The 15,519-nt window shown below is 40.6% G+C and overlaps 1 protein-coding gene across 1 annotated transcript in view; it reads left to right on the plus strand.

Annotated features, from left to right (window-relative positions):
• Positions 1–2,166: 2,166 nt before the first annotated feature.
• Positions 2,167–15,519, plus strand: part of LOC119789412 (T-lymphoma invasion and metastasis-inducing protein 2) — a 75,998-nt gene continuing 62,645 nt past the window's right edge. The window contains exon 1 of the mRNA XM_038294289.1: positions 2,167–2,247. The gene's annotated coding sequence lies outside the window, so the exon portion shown is untranslated. The remainder of the gene's footprint in view (positions 2,248–15,519) is intronic.

Below are 15,519 nucleotides of genomic sequence, written 5' to 3' on the forward strand. Positions count from 1 at the left end.
ATATGATACATTTGGCATTACAGGGTTAAAGGTGTTGATGAACAGAACCAAGATTCTTTCCACACTGCAAAAACAATCTAGAGATAAGTGAAAATGTGTTAAATTGAGTGTATTTACCCTTAGTTTGAGTAGGTAAATGAGAGTTTGCCAATAGAATTTGTATTTTTACTCTTAAAATAAGATATTTAGATAAGATGCACTTGAAATCAGACAATGTAATTGTGTTTTCTTATTTTAAGTGTAAATTGCCTTGTTCCATTGGCAAAATGTATCTTTTACCTCCTCAATTCAAGAAAAAATGCACTCATATAGATTTTTTGCAGTGCACCATCTTCTGATGCTGTTTGTAGGTCAGTCTGACGCTGCTGCCAGCAGATTGCTCCTCAGGTTGAACCTTCTATAAACCACCTGGTTCTGGATCAGGTTTCTCTGCTACTTTAAAGCTACAAACCAAACCCAGACTTTTACATTTTCTTCATAAAAAAAAAAAACATTTAGATTATTATTAAGATTTATGGTAAACATTGAGGAATTTCTAGTTTTTTTTTTATTCTCTTTATTCAGTGAATCAAACCACCTGATGAAACAAGCCCGTAGTATGATGCTGCCTCCACCATGCTGAACAATCAGGACAACGTTCTCATTTCCTCTCAAACTTTTTTTGTATTCATCAATTTGGGTGTTTTTCTGGAAAATCCGTCGTCGTTTCTGAAAATCCAAATAAAGCTGAGTTAAAAACAGAGCTAAGGACCAGAGAAAAACTGGACGAACGATCAGATTTAGTCAAGGCATCATTATCAGACCTTAGGGCTGCTTTCTGGCTGTGAAGTAAGGTGTTGGCTGCATCATACTGTGGGGGTACTGTGTCTGATGCCGCTGGTTGATGGTACTCAACACACTGATGGTTGGGTTTGGGTCCATCTGGACAATGATCTTCAAACTGGTTCTGCAGTTGATAAAACAGGCTAACATTTAGCTTAACCTTAAGCACCTGAGATTACATACATGACTTAAAGCAAGTTCAGCTTCCAAACTATACATTGGAAAATAATTGTTTGTATTTGTATAACAGAAGGGCATAGAGGAATATTTTTCAGGTGGAACCACCATTTTAAATGTCACCAAGTCTGATTTATGGGAGATTAAACAAAGAAAATTGGAAATTAGATAAATTAGCCTCGCCAATTTTTTTTCCAGAATAAACACTATAAAACACCATAAAACCACATTTGAAACTCTTAAAGAAACCCTCAGACTTTACAGATTCACATCTTGACTATAACGCAAGTAAATTTCGACTCATTAGGTTGAAGGATGTTTGTTCCACAAAGGGTTTAGTGGGCAGTGTGCTAGGAGGAAATGTGATTTCGGCACAGTGCCAAAAGTGGCCAAATTATGCAAAAATGCGCTCGTAAAAGAGGAATCTGGACAGACAAATATGCTGATTTACATTATTGGAGACCTTCTGCAGAAAAACAAAGCCTTTCCTCCTAAGATTTTGCCATTCAGTCATTGAAATTTACCATTGAACACAATAATATCACCAAACTAAATAGAAAATATGAATAACAAAGAAAGCCTATGTAACGCACGCCGGTTACATCACCTGAAAAGGTCGCACAATGACCTCCGACCCCTCCTTGGAAACGTCTGAGCCTCTAGTTTCCAATGATAGTGGCCATTAGGGGGCGGGGCTAAAATTAGTACCTGCTGTTGCATTAATCACACTTTTCAGGTGGAATTTAAAAGCTATTTTTATTTGTTTACACAGCTATAAAACAAAAAGTAAGTGTGAAAAAATAATTTTGAGCCAATTTTAAAGCCTCATTTGAAAGGTGTGTGGATGAAACACCAGGTGACTGTGTTTAGGCCGTTTCTTTTAATAGATCAGCAGGCTTCAGCTGGGTAGAACCTATTGCTTCTGCTCAGAGGACGTGAAATGAAACCAGTCGAAGCTGAAGGCTTGGATCTGAGGGTCGCTGACTGAGGGTAGGTGGGTCTGGAAAGGAGGTCCAGATAAAAACCCAGCAGATGGTGAGCAGAACGGGTGTTTTTAGGTGTGAACATATCTGATGAGGACATGCTCATATTGTTTGCAGTCACAGAGGTGTGGTCTGCTGAGACCAACTCCTCCTCCTCCTGGAGCAGAACCCGCCTTCCTGCTGTCAGAACACAGGAACCAGGAGCGTCCAACTCAGACTGGAGGCAACAAGTGAGCAGAGACCAAGGGAACCGTTTCTTCTGTCGGTGAGTGGTTCTGATTTCCTCCCTGGTTTCCTTCTGCAGAGGATCTGTAGCAGCAGAGAGGATCTCTGTGGCTTTAGAGGTTCTGTTCGGTTCCTCTGGGTCTGCTGGTTCTGAATAACCATTGAGGATTTCTCACTTTGAACGCAGCTTGTTCTCCTCAAGCAGCTGTTCTGTGGATCAAACCTGCAGCTGGGAGCAGATGCTTCCTGCTGATTCTTTACAGACTGGTTTAATGACTTTAATCTGCAGAAACCTACTGGTCTGACTGGTTACCAGCCCCAGAATTTATAACACAAGTTATTTCATGACATTTCTGAGGAGTTAGAAGCGCTACAGAATCAGGACGGATCATTTTTATGGTTGGTTGTTTTAAGATATTTCTTGGGCTAATATTTGCTGAAAGCTTCACTTATTAGTACATCAAAAGATCATATTTCATTAAACAAACTCTGCTGGTTAGAAATGAAAAGTAGGAAGAGTTTATTTTACTATCAGGCGTTGAGAGAAACTTTTTCTGAAGTTGAGTTAAAAGTTTTAATGTCTTCAGAGATGTGAAGAAGTTTTTACCCCCAAGTTTCCTCTTTTCTCTTCTTTTTATTTGAGATTTAGCTTTTTGTTTTTACCGTTTGGTCAAATTTCAAGCTTTAGGATCATCGAACTAATGCAAACATTATTATTATGAGACAAAAGAATTTAGATCAATCTTGAAAAAGAAATAAACCGAAAAACTGGTTCTGTCTTGATGCTACTTTTATGTCACCTTGGAAGAATTTTGAGCCACTCCGCTTCAGAGAGTTTATTTAATTTGAGGCTTTTCCAGGATGATCTGCCTGTTTTGGGTCCAGCAGCAGCTTGGATTTAATTCTGGACTTTGACTAGGCCGCTATAAAACTGTAGTATACCTTCATACCTTCCATATAGCAGATCGTTGGGTTATTTTGGGGCAGAATTTTGACCACAAATCATCGCTTATTTCTCGTCTTTTGGGTTTACAGTAGTAGCCATTCAAAATTTCCCCACTTTCCTTAATGAGCTCTTGGCTGGTCCTTGGTTGGTCCCCTAAAATTCCTTTTTAACCATCAATATTTGTACTAAATATTCTTTCTGTCATGATTTTTGGACATTGAGATCTAAAGAGAAGCGTCATCTCCCACGCCAAACTCTGCTGGCCTACTTCATGTTGCCAGACAGGTTCTCTTTAGAACTTATAACTCTTTTTCTCTCATCTTTTTCACATGAGAGCAAAGTTGGCTTGGAATTTTTTTTTCTTCTTTTTTCCTGAAATGAAATTTAAAAAACCGTAGATTCGTTTCACTCTGTTTCTTTAGGGTTTTACATTAAAATCTACAAACATTATTTAATTTCCCTTTGTGATGAATAAAGTATTTTTGAATTGAGATCCCTTTAGTCTCATCCAGTATGTTTTATTTTTTTAATGTCCTGATTATTTTCCCTCTAAAGCCCAAAGAAGGTCTTCGGTCCTCTTGTTGCTTCACTGAGGATCTCCTGGATGGGAGTTTAAAGTCCAGCAGCTGTGACCTTTTTTGGGGGGGTAGTTGGGGGGTCTTTTTTGTCGGTATTGAGCAGACTCATTAAAGCTAAACGGGGTCCCTCAGGGACCCTGGAACCTCAGGGGGGGACATATTAAGGTCCTAAAACCCCAACAGAATCTCCATGTTAGGGACCGGGCAGCCCTGTCTTTATGGTTGCCATGGTTACCTAATGAAGTCTTTCTGGGCAGGTTCTTCTTTTTTTTTTTTTCAATTCATTTTTATTTGGTAAAGACATAAATAGTTTCTTTACAGAATTTCTTAAATGGTTTTCTTTTTCCTTTCCCAAAGGTATTGATTTATAAATACAAACAAAACAAATTACAAAAGTCGAAACAAATACAAATACATAATTAAAGGGAAAAAAAAAAAACTTTTCCAAAAATTTAGAGAGGACATTTTAATATGTGAATCCATCACGTTCTGTATTCCAAAGATGAACATTTTTACAGTTAAAATTCCAGAGCAGTTAAGGTTTTTCTATCTCCATGTCTCTTGAAACAATTTATCTTTAACTGTTCTTTTGCTGTTATTTTTTCCATTCCGATCGCTTCCTTAACTCTGTCCCACCAAAGGTCGGTGCTCGGGGGTTGTGGCTTTAGCAAAAAGATTATTTTCTTTGCTATCATAATCAGTAATTGAATAATTTTCTTTTTTCTATTTAACGATGTATTGGGTAAAATGCTCAGTAGAAATGTTTTGGGCATGTTTTTGTATCGGGTGGCGGTGAAGAAACCTTGAATCATTGCGACCCGGTTCTGTTTCAGCAGGGAGTGGGTTTAACTTTTTTAGGACCGCTGTCGATCCGGAAACACGTTTTAGGAAATCTGATTCCAGAACACACAAACGTCCTGAAGAAGCTGTCTTTTTAGGTTCTGAAGAAGCTGAAGAAGGTTCTGAAAAAGGTTCTGAAGAAGCTGAAGAAGATGTTTTTTTAGGTTCTGGGGGTTTCTTTTTGTATCGGGAGGCGGTGAGGAAACCTTGAATCATTGCGACCTGGTTCTGTTTCAGCAGGGAGCGGGTTGAACTTTTTTAGGACCGCTGTCGATCCGGAAACATGTTTTAGGAAATCTGATTCCAGAACACACAAACGTCCTGAAGAAGCTGTCTTTTTAGGTTCTGAAGAAGCTGAAGAAGGTTCTGAAAAAGGTTCTGAAGAAGCTGAAGAAGATGATTTTTTAGGTTCTGTGGGTTTCTTTTTGTATCGGGAGGCGGTGAGGAAACCTTGAATCATTGCGACCTGGTTCTGTTTCAGCAGGGAGCGGGTTGAACTTTTTTAGGGCCGCTGTCGATCCGGAAACATGTTTTAAGAGATCTGATTGCAGAACACACAAACGTCCTGAAGAAGCTGTCTTTTTAGGTTCTGGGGGTTTCTTTTTGTATCGGGTGGCGGTGAGGAAACCTTGAATGATTGCGACCCGGTTCTGTTTCAGCAGGGAGCGGATTGAACTTGTCGATCCGGAAACATGTTTTAGGAGATTTTATTCCAGAACACACAAACGTTCTGAAGAAACTGTCTTTTTAGGTCGGATTGTGGTCTTTGGTCGGAGAAACAGGAGCAGCTTCATTGTCCTAGTCAAAGTCTGAATTGAAAATAATCTGTGTCGATGCTCGACAGCCGCCTTTCACAGGCGTTCTGGGTCCGAACTGAGCGAGCCTCGGCTGATTTACCAGGAAGTTCTAACCGTCTGTGACTGACGGGTTTTTGTAGAATTCTCTACCTTCCTGCTGGTCCCAGTTAAAGCAGCGGAAGTAAAGCCTCACTGGTTGTCTGCTTCTCCCCGGAGCCCACACTGATCAATAACTGCACCGCCTCAGTGATCAGGGAGGTCAAAGGTCATCTGGGATCTCCCTGAACGATAGAAGCTTGTTTTTTGGACCGTTGGCGCTCCGTCAGTCCAGTGTTTGGTCCAGGCTCTCCAGATGCTCAGCAGCCTGTGGATGGAGGCTGGCAGCAGCTCTCTGGACCAATGACGGGATCAGAACCGATATCTCAAGGATCTGATTTCTGCAGCTAATTTTTAAAGGAAACTTTCCTGAAAGTCGTTCATTTATTTTTATTTTGACTTTATTTTGTTATGATCAGAAACAATCAGGATCCAGACGTAGATCTATAGATTGGATTTTAGTTTTCCCTTCATGTGGTTCTGCAGAACCGGCTTGGTTCCAGCCGGCCGGTTGTTTCTCCTGTAAGCCGTCTGACTCCGGGCAGAACACCTCAGAGCGGCTTTGTTTGCGCACGAGACCGAGCTGATAAGATCAGGCTCTGTGGAGCAGAACTCCATTAGAACTCAAAGTCCAGCGGCTTCTGGCTAATGGGGCTAATTGGATCAGAACAGGGTTGGTATTGTTGCTCCGCTGCAGTCAGGTGGTGAAACTGCATGTTTGAGATTCTTTAAAACAGTGAGCAGGATTTATGGACCAACTACTGTGAGGTACAGTGAGGAGGTCTCTGGTCATCTTAACAATGAACGGATCGAGTGAATAAAAGTTGCTATTCTGTCCCCTGTCGTGTCCACTGGTCCCCTCTGACTGTCCCTACCTGTGAAAGTCACTTTATGACAACGGGCTCTGATCTATTAATAAAGATGGAGGATCCTCTATCTGCTGAAGCAGGAAGATAAGTAATTTTTTCCTTAAAAAAAGTGCATTTGTTCTTGGATTGAGGAGGTAAAAGTGACATTTCGCCAATGGAACAAGACAATTGACATTTAAAATAAGAAAACACAATAGCATTGTCTTATTTCAAGTGCATTTTATCTAATTATCTTATTTTAAGAGTAAAAATACTAGTTAAATTGGCATTGGGGTTAAAGGTCTTTCTCAGGGACCCAGAGCGGCAGTCTGTGGGAGTGGGGCTCGAACTCAAAACCTCTGGATTCCAAGCTCTATGCCCTAATCACTACACCACCACTCCCCCACTATTTGTTTTCACTAATTCACCATTTAATAGTGGATTAATAAATACTACTTAATAATTCTCTTTAATAATTCAATTTGAATTGCAATTAGAAAATGCTTTTCATTTCTAACTGTATGATATAAATGTTAAATCTGAAATGAATGTTTTTCTGTTTCAGTCATTGGATGCTGTAAACTCTTTATTAATGAGCATTTATCTAGTTTTATTAAACTGTGATTTTAAGGTTTTATTTTCTCAGTCAGTCAGCGATCACAGGTTGAACCCCTTTAGGTTCATTACATCGGATTTTTTTTACCAAACATGATTTAATCCCAGTTTGCTCCAACATAACTAAACTTCATCTTGCAGCTATAAAATCTTCAGCATGCAGACAAATAAAAGCTGCAGATGCAGGAGGTTAAAAAAAGGAAAACGTCTTTAATGAAGCACCTCTGTTGGAGCGAGCAGAGATTCACTTGGAATCTGTAATTCAGCATTTTTTCTCCACAAGCGGCTGAATTAAAGAGCATCTCCCCCTCAGACTCATATTTACGCTGCATGATTACTGAGAGGAAACGTTCTGAGTGCAGCTCATCATAATGAGGTTTATTTACAGCCTGCAGCTGTAATTTCAGGAGTCTTCTGTCTGCAGAGAGCTGCTTTGGGAGGGTTGGTCCAACGTGTCTTTAAATTGTTGTGTTTGGTCCTGAGAATCAGCTCAGGGGTCCGAATGGGGCTCTAAATCTGAACATATAGACCCAATAATGTTAGGATGGATGCATTTATGATAGAAACTCTGGTAAACCTGATTTATTTGGCTGCAGGAGCAGCTGGTGAGACATTAGACACTGATTTCTATCCATCCTGATCCATAGGGCGGATCTATTCAGCCTGTTTCTATGATAAATTTAGGTTTGGTTGAAAATGTCTTCTATTAAATTAATTTTACTTGTATAGCAACTTTATACAGACAGTTAGATTAAATAGAAAAGCAGAGAAGTTGAGTTATCCTGCTGCAGGGCTGAGCGCTGCCATTTTTTATGATAAATTCTGATTTCGGATTAATTTTTAAATCTTTTTCTGTGAAATTTACCAGTTAAAAAACGTTAGCAAGTTCAATGTTTTAATTTATACTCAAACTCCAAACTTTTTTGCATAAAAAAACCTAGCATACCTGTTTGTGGAGATCTTTAAACCCTGTTTATTTTTAATTGGATTCTTCTGGTGAAGATCCTCAGTCATCCAGGTCAAAGTCATTCCAAAAAAGTAAAAAAAAACAACAATCCACTGGCCTTTGTTTCCAAGTTTGTTTCCCGTGTCGCTTCCCATCCAGGAAGCTTTTTTATCAAGCTTCGGGATAATTGGATTGTCTATATTTTTATCAATAAAGTTCTATCAAATATGGGGGAAAAAAGGTACAGAACCTTTGAGAGAAAGCTAATTTAAAGAGTTTGGTTCTGTCAACAAGTGAGATTGCCTGACGGCCCAAAAGCAGAAGAGTTCTTATAGATTTAATGCAAACTGAAGCAAACATCCAAAGCACAAAAATGCAGAGAACCCCCAAAAAACCAGCAAACATCAGGAAAATGGTGTAAAGTCAGAGACGAGGAAGCAACTAACAAACAACAAGGAACCAGCACTGAAGAACTGCACAGGGAGAGTATATATGGGAGACAGAACATAGACTGGGGTATTAAGATGATATGGAGCAGGTGTGGATGGAAGAGACTAGAAGGGAGCTAGGGGAAAGGATACAGACACCAGGGGGCAACAGAGAGTAACTAAAGACTGCTTAAATATAACACAGAATCAATGATGGGAGTTACTAAAAAATGATTACTCTTACTGTAACTATAATGCAGTTACAATTGCCGACACCCCGTTACTGCACGTTACTCAGGTCGTGGAGTAACTCAGTTACTAACTCAATTACTTTTTGGGAGAAGTAACTAGTAACTATAACTAATTACTTTTTCAAAGTAACGTGCCCAACGCTGCACAGAATGGAAAATAAACCAAAGATCAACAACTAAAAAGAAATATTACACCTAAAAACTCAAAGTATTTTATATTATTTAATAAATCCAGTCAATTTCAACCCTTCCAGTTTTCTTTGTGTTCAGGATGGGATCTGTCCTGTTAACAGGATTTATTGTTTTTATGACTTCCTTTGTGACCTTATGCTAATCCTAAGCTACCTTTAGGACATACATGGATACATTCATACATGTACCTGCTTGAAGAGAAGAGATTCTGACAGCTTCTTAAAAGATCACAGTGATTAAAACATTACTGCAAACTTTTGGTTGTGAAATTCCTTGCTAAATCTCAAATTCACAACATTTCATCTTAAAGCACTTTAGAGAAACAATTCAACCAAATTATACGGTCGCATTACTCTGATTCCAGGAAATAAAATCCATTCCAATCAGCTGTCGAAAGAAATCATCTGCTCACATTCCAGCTGTCTGCTTTATTCTGGATCTAAATGCAGCTCTTTGCTGACAGGTTCTTCAAACAGCGTTAGAGAACAAGCAGCATTGTGACATCATGAAGGTGAAAGGCATAGTGGAGGATGTTCTTTTTCCAGGTGGATCATCAAAATAACAGGTCCTCCTTATTGTGAATCATTCTGGTGATTCTATGTTTACGTAAGGCCGTCCTACGTGCTCGTTCCTATTTTCACTTGCTGTTGGTGATTCTGACATAGTGAAAAAATTGCAAATCTTCTTTTCGAAAGTAAGCTTGTATGAGTGATGCAAGCACAACTTTTAAACAGATCATGCACGAGGAGAAATTGACTCATGCACGCTCTCGCACAGATTAATAGGTGTTCCCTCTTGGGAGTGGGTGCAGGGTTGTGCATGTGCATATTTTTTTTTAAAGTGAAGAGGGTGGGTCTTTTAAAAAAATTGCGAAAATCCTCCACTATACCTTTGAGGAACCCAGCAGATGGGTCAGGGAGGAAGTTCTGGTTCAGTTTAAAGTTGGGTAAGGGCCCTGTCACTCCTTCAGAATCAGAATCAGAAATACTTTAATAATCCCAGAGGGAAATTACTTTTGTTACACGCTCCAGTTACAGTTTAATATAATATATACACGCATCCAACTATACAATATAATAAAGATAAAACAAAAATAAGAATAAAAAGTGATAAAATATATACACGTATAGCTCTTCTGTATATATATCTGTATGTATATATATGCATATGTAAAAACTAAATCCAAATAAAGTGAAAATCCAAGTAAAGTAACTACCTTAAAGTACCTTGTCGATTTAGCCAGCGTATGCCTGATGTCCCAGAATCTCTTAAAACGCCGGCATACACTGAACTTTCTATTTAATTTTTCAATTTTGGGCATATAGTGTATTCTTAACGAGCCCAGAACTTCTGTCCAATGACAGCCTAACCTATGCATAACGCACAGCAGTGTAATGAAGCATCATTTCATGGGCATTAAGATGCATCAGTTTAAGCCGCTCCTCTCAGGAGCAGTCGAACTGACGGTTTCCTCCTGTGAACCCCCTTTATACCAAAATGCTGCCAATACGCCATTATACAGTAGCTGGAAGTTAGAAACACGTTCAGCGCTCGTCTGGAACACATCAGATACGTTGTTATGGGTTGGAGATTAGTTCTTTATATGTTACGTTTAAGTTATGCACAAGTTACCCATAGTCATTCTGTAAAAATTCAAAAAATATCTACTGGACTTGGTTTTCAAGATTTGAAGACGTTTCGCCACCCCTCCAGGAAGCTTTCTTTGAGTTGTATTGCTTGGAAACATGCAAATTACCCAAGCAATACAAGGCTTTGTCCACATAAGACTCAAACTCACTGCAGATCCAGACATTTGAATTGAGAAAGCTTCCTGGAGAGGTGGAGAAACGTCTTCAAATCTTGGAAACCAAGTCCAGTGGATATTTTTTTAATTTTTACGGAATGACTATGACCTGGATGACTGAGAATCTTCATCAGCAAGTTACCCATAGGTTTAGGATAAGTTAAATGCCACGACTTATGAGTAACTTACACTTAACGTATGTCAACAATCAGAAAACTTACCTGTAACTTAAGGCCCACGTCTGGCATACGCTGGGATACGTCCAGATATTTGAGCAAAATTTCTAGACGTACTTGCCGAATGTCGACCTATAATTTATACAAAACGGACCCATAACTTATCCAAAGTATGCCAGCGTTTTTGCCAGGTTTTCCGTAGTTTTCTCCTACTGCCCCTGCTATGTGTGAAAGGAGCACTAGGTTCTAAAACAGTATCCCAGCCTTCCATCATCTGAATGTGGAGACAGATGGCGCAGCTACTAAAAAAATGGATACGAATTGATGGCAGGGAGAAGAAGCCAAGAGGCTCTGGAGGAGCTGCAGTGCAGGTGGGACAGCTGCTAGTCAAAGGTCTCAGAAATTGGGAAAAAGACAACCAACAAAGATGGAAATGGATGCTCCCCTGGGATCAGATTGAAACTGAAGCTTTAGGCCTAAAGGCAAAACACTTTGACTCAAATCTAACAGTATCTCCACAATGAAGCATGGTGATGGGAGAATCATGCTGTGGTTGAGGAGGGATGGGGCTAAACCAAGGCAATCCAGAGAGAAAAACCAGTTGGAGGCTGATGGTGAGGACCTGGAAGGAGAACCAACCTGAACATCCAGATAGAGATGGATGCTTTAGATCAGAGCAGGTTCATGGCTCAGGGTGGCCTAGTCAAAGTCCAGACCTAAATCCAATCTGAGTTAGACGTTTCCAGATGTTACTTTAGCAGATGCTTCATGTTCGTTAGTTAACGGATTGAAACTTTTCTTCTCGATGTTGATTCTTTTAGAAAATATTTGACTTATGACTTAATTTAGTTTTGTATGTTTCTAACTGTTGTGATGGGAAGCCGAGGTCCGGCCTGGATGTTCTACAGTACGTCACCGTTGGCAGAGCAGCTTCCAAACAGCCAATCAGAAGCAACACTTCCCGCTCAGCAGCTGCTTCCAATTACTCTCCCTCTCTCTCTCCCCGGGTTACCACACCATACCGTACAGCCTTGCTCGCCCATGGCTCCACGGCCTTCATGTTGTCATGAATGTTAATCCTGTAGAAGCCCAGAAACAGACCATCAGTGTTCAGATCCGAAGCGCTTCCAGATGAAGCTGCAGCGGCGTTGGGAAGATCTTCTCCCGTTTCGGTGCCACTTTTTTATTTATCGGGTCTAATTTCTCCTGTTTGGCTACTGATCTGAGCCTTTTCACAAAATACTAAGAGAATTTGCTGAAATTGGAAAACTTTTCCTCTTATCCTGGACGCATCTTTCCATCCCTACAAAAAAAAAAAAGGGAGGTTGGAGATCTGCTGCTGTGCTGTCCTTATTCAAACCACAGGCTTTTCATTCGCTGCTCAGCAGGTTTGGGCTCCGATGGGTTTGGAAAATTATTCAAACCCGGTCTTATCCGGCTGTAGGTCATAAACCAATTGGAAAACTGTAAGAACAGAGAGAATAAGAGAAGGATGAATTGTTCCATGACAAACTTCCAGGTTTTAATTTAAGAACACAGATGAATCTGTTTTATTTATGTGATTTAATTTCCTGCTTGCTCAGTGACATGGTGGGTAGCACTGCTGCCTTGCAGCAAAAAGGTTCTGGGTCAATTCCCGGTGCAGGGTTTTTCTGCATGGAGTTTGAATGTTCTCCCTGAGCATGCGTGGGTTCTCTCCGGGTACTCCTGCTTCCTCCTAACCTGACTCCGCCAGATGGATTTGCTCCACATATCCATCTGGAAACCTTCCGTTGAAGTAATTTTGGGAAGGGGCGAAAATACTGGTTAGCTGATTGGCCTATGTTGGTGATAGACGGGCCAAATAAACCAATGAGATCAACGAAGCATATGACGTACTAACAGAGCGACGGTGAAGAGGAGCCAATTGATAGATCAAACTCTTGCCGAAACCAGTCGGGAGAAGAGCAAAAACATCTTTTCCTCTGAGAAAAGCCTCCAGAGCAGTTTTTTTGCTCTCCTTTCAGTGAAGAAATACTCTGTAATTCCGATAAAACTTGCTCGATAGCCACGCTAACGCTAGTTTCATCGGCTGAAGCCGCCATGTTCTTTAGACTGAACTGTCACGCTTCTCGTTGCGTCACACCTCAACCCGCCTCAAAGCCAACGCTGATTGGACGTTCGTTTTTTTTTTCTTTAACGGAGAGTCTCCAGCCTGATTAGCGAAACCTTAAAAGCTCGCGAGATCAGGATGGTCTCACGAGGCTAGCTTCCTCCCTCATTCCAAAAACATGACTGTTAGGTGAATTGGCTTCTCTAAAATCTCCTTAGGAGTGAGTGTGTGCATGAATGGTTGTTTGTCTCTGTGGGTCTCTGTTGCCCTACGATGGACTGGCGACCTGTCCAGGGTGGACCCCGCCTCTCGCCCATTGCTGCAGATGGAAAATGGCTGGATGATTCAATTTCCCTCTGGTGACACCTGATGTTCCTGATCACCTCCCTAGTTCTGCTCCTTTTGCTGCTCTAGTAGAAATTTCCTGACGGACACAAAAATAATAAACAGATTTTAACCGTTTCTTTCAATATTTCACGACTTTCAATTTCCCTGCAGTGGAAACATGGTGGGACACAGAGGCCTGTCTCACAGCCGCAAAACTGAACATTTTATTAAACCAAGGCAGAGGTTTATTGGTCCTCATAAGTGGAGATAAAGCTGTGAGAGAACATCTCCTGATCCATACTGGCCAGATCAGCAGTCAGAGCTATAAAGTGGCATTATTATTTAATGGACCGGTTTGGACCAGAGTCAGAAACCTTTACAACACAAAAAGGACATATTGCTCTTAGTCCTACTAAATAAAATCTATCCACGCTGCAAACTATTTATATAACATCGGTTTTATGCTTCAGTCAGAGAAAAGGTTCAGAATTCAAACTTCTAAAAGTACTTTAAATATGAAATTATTACATCCTGTTCAATAAATGATAAATGTTGTTAATTCAGAGTAATTTTCATGTGAATGTGCTTTACTGGAGGCATCCATGTTTGTCAAAGAACACTACTGCCACCTACTGGTTTGTGACGTCACGGTGCGGTATCGGCTGTTGATCAAGTCCCAGTGCTGTATCTGGTGTTTGTCACAACGCGCTATTATCCAAGTCATCTTGAAAACATTCTTCTTCCAAATGTTGGCTACATATTACGGGTTTTTTCTCTGGCCAGAAGTTCGATGGCAAATCCTCCCTCTTCAAGTTGGCGATCCAACGACCAAACCCGTCCGTGGAGGATCAGGAATCAGAAAGGTGAAATAAATGTTTTTTTCACTTTTACCCAATGTATTCCAACATCCAGCTCCCATGCACGGGGGCATTGTCAGTTTCACTATAGCTCTGGTGAATTTCAATGGTGAAGTCCTCTGGAAATCTTTAAAAAAGGGGGTTTTCCAGGCTGCATGATGGAGCAGTAAAGGAAGAAGATCCTCTTTTTGATTCATAGCCTGGGGACTTTTCCCAGGCAGTTAATTTGTTTTTCTCCGTATTCATATGAGGGTTCTCTCCAGGTACTCTATGCTTCTGTTTTAATACGCTGCATCAGGAGAATATAATCAGAATCAGCTTTATTGGTGAAGTTTAAGAACACAAACAGGGAATCTGATCCTCAGTTTCAATCTGTTTTCATTCTACAGACATTTTAGATAGATATGTAAAAATATGATGGAAATAAAGGAGAACAGCTGTTAAATATCTTCCATAGCATCTGTGATGCTGTGGGCCCGTTTCTGTTGGGACCCTTGAAATAAAAAAAACTGACAGCGAAGCAAAAAAACCTGACATTTTTGCATCTTTCAGTGGGATAAAGATCCAAATCATCAACGCAGCACCGTCTCTTTAAGTATTATCTCAGTCCAAAAAACAATTCATGTTTTCTGGTCCAGCTATGTTTTTATTATGGGAATGTTCCTCTGCTTAGGAACTCTAAATGCTCTGTCTGGTGGTTTGATCTCTCACTGCCTCGGCTGTTTGTTTGCTCTTGGTGTTGTATTGTCGGATCAGGACATAATCTGTCTGCTTGTGATCTTCCTGGCCGCCGACCTGCCACCATGATCTGCGTACTCTGAGGCCGGGTAGGAAGCGAGAGTCAACGTGTTTTTAAGAAAACAGCTTCATTCTGATGGAGAAAAATCATTTAGAAAAAAATCCACCCATGAAAACCACATCATTGTTCCCACTCTGTCATCTGGTTTCTAATGGATTCCTCTGATAATCCTGCGTTTTTTTTCTCTTTCATTTCATCCTTTTGTTTCCTAACGCCTTCTGATTGAATGTCTGGCCCTCCCTGATTGCAGGATTCTTCGTTGTGTAACGAACAGAGCGTTCCTCAGCTTCCTGCGGTTTCTGGGGACTCTGGCAGCAGCTCGTGTGCAAAGTTACAGAACCTAACTGGTTGCAGAGAAGCTGAAGGTCGTCCAGGCATTCTTTAAAACCAAACAGACGTTTAGGTGCAGAAGAATGCTAGTTTTAGCTACCCATTGAGGTTTTTTCTATGTCTAAATGTTGAAATAAACCTAATTTGGAAATTCTTCTGAGTCAGATACCCAAACAGATGCAGAAAACATCCCCCGATGTGAACAGAAAGACATGATCAGGGAGCAACAGATACTTGGAAACTGATCTGCAGGCTGATTTTTCAGTAATTGTTCCAGTTGTTCCGCCCGTCGTATCCATACAGTGACAGCAGGACGGGAAGTATGCGACGGGATGTTTGACCCTTCAGATGTGCGGCCCTCAGGAAATCACGGCGAGCTCTCGGTGTGTG

Source organism: Cyprinodon tularosa, unplaced genomic scaffold, assembly GCF_016077235.1.
Source record: "Cyprinodon tularosa strain WSP-4 unplaced genomic scaffold, ASM1607723v1 ctg338, whole genome shotgun sequence".
Lineage (NCBI taxonomy): Eukaryota > Metazoa > Chordata > Actinopteri > Cyprinodontiformes > Cyprinodontidae > Cyprinodon > Cyprinodon tularosa.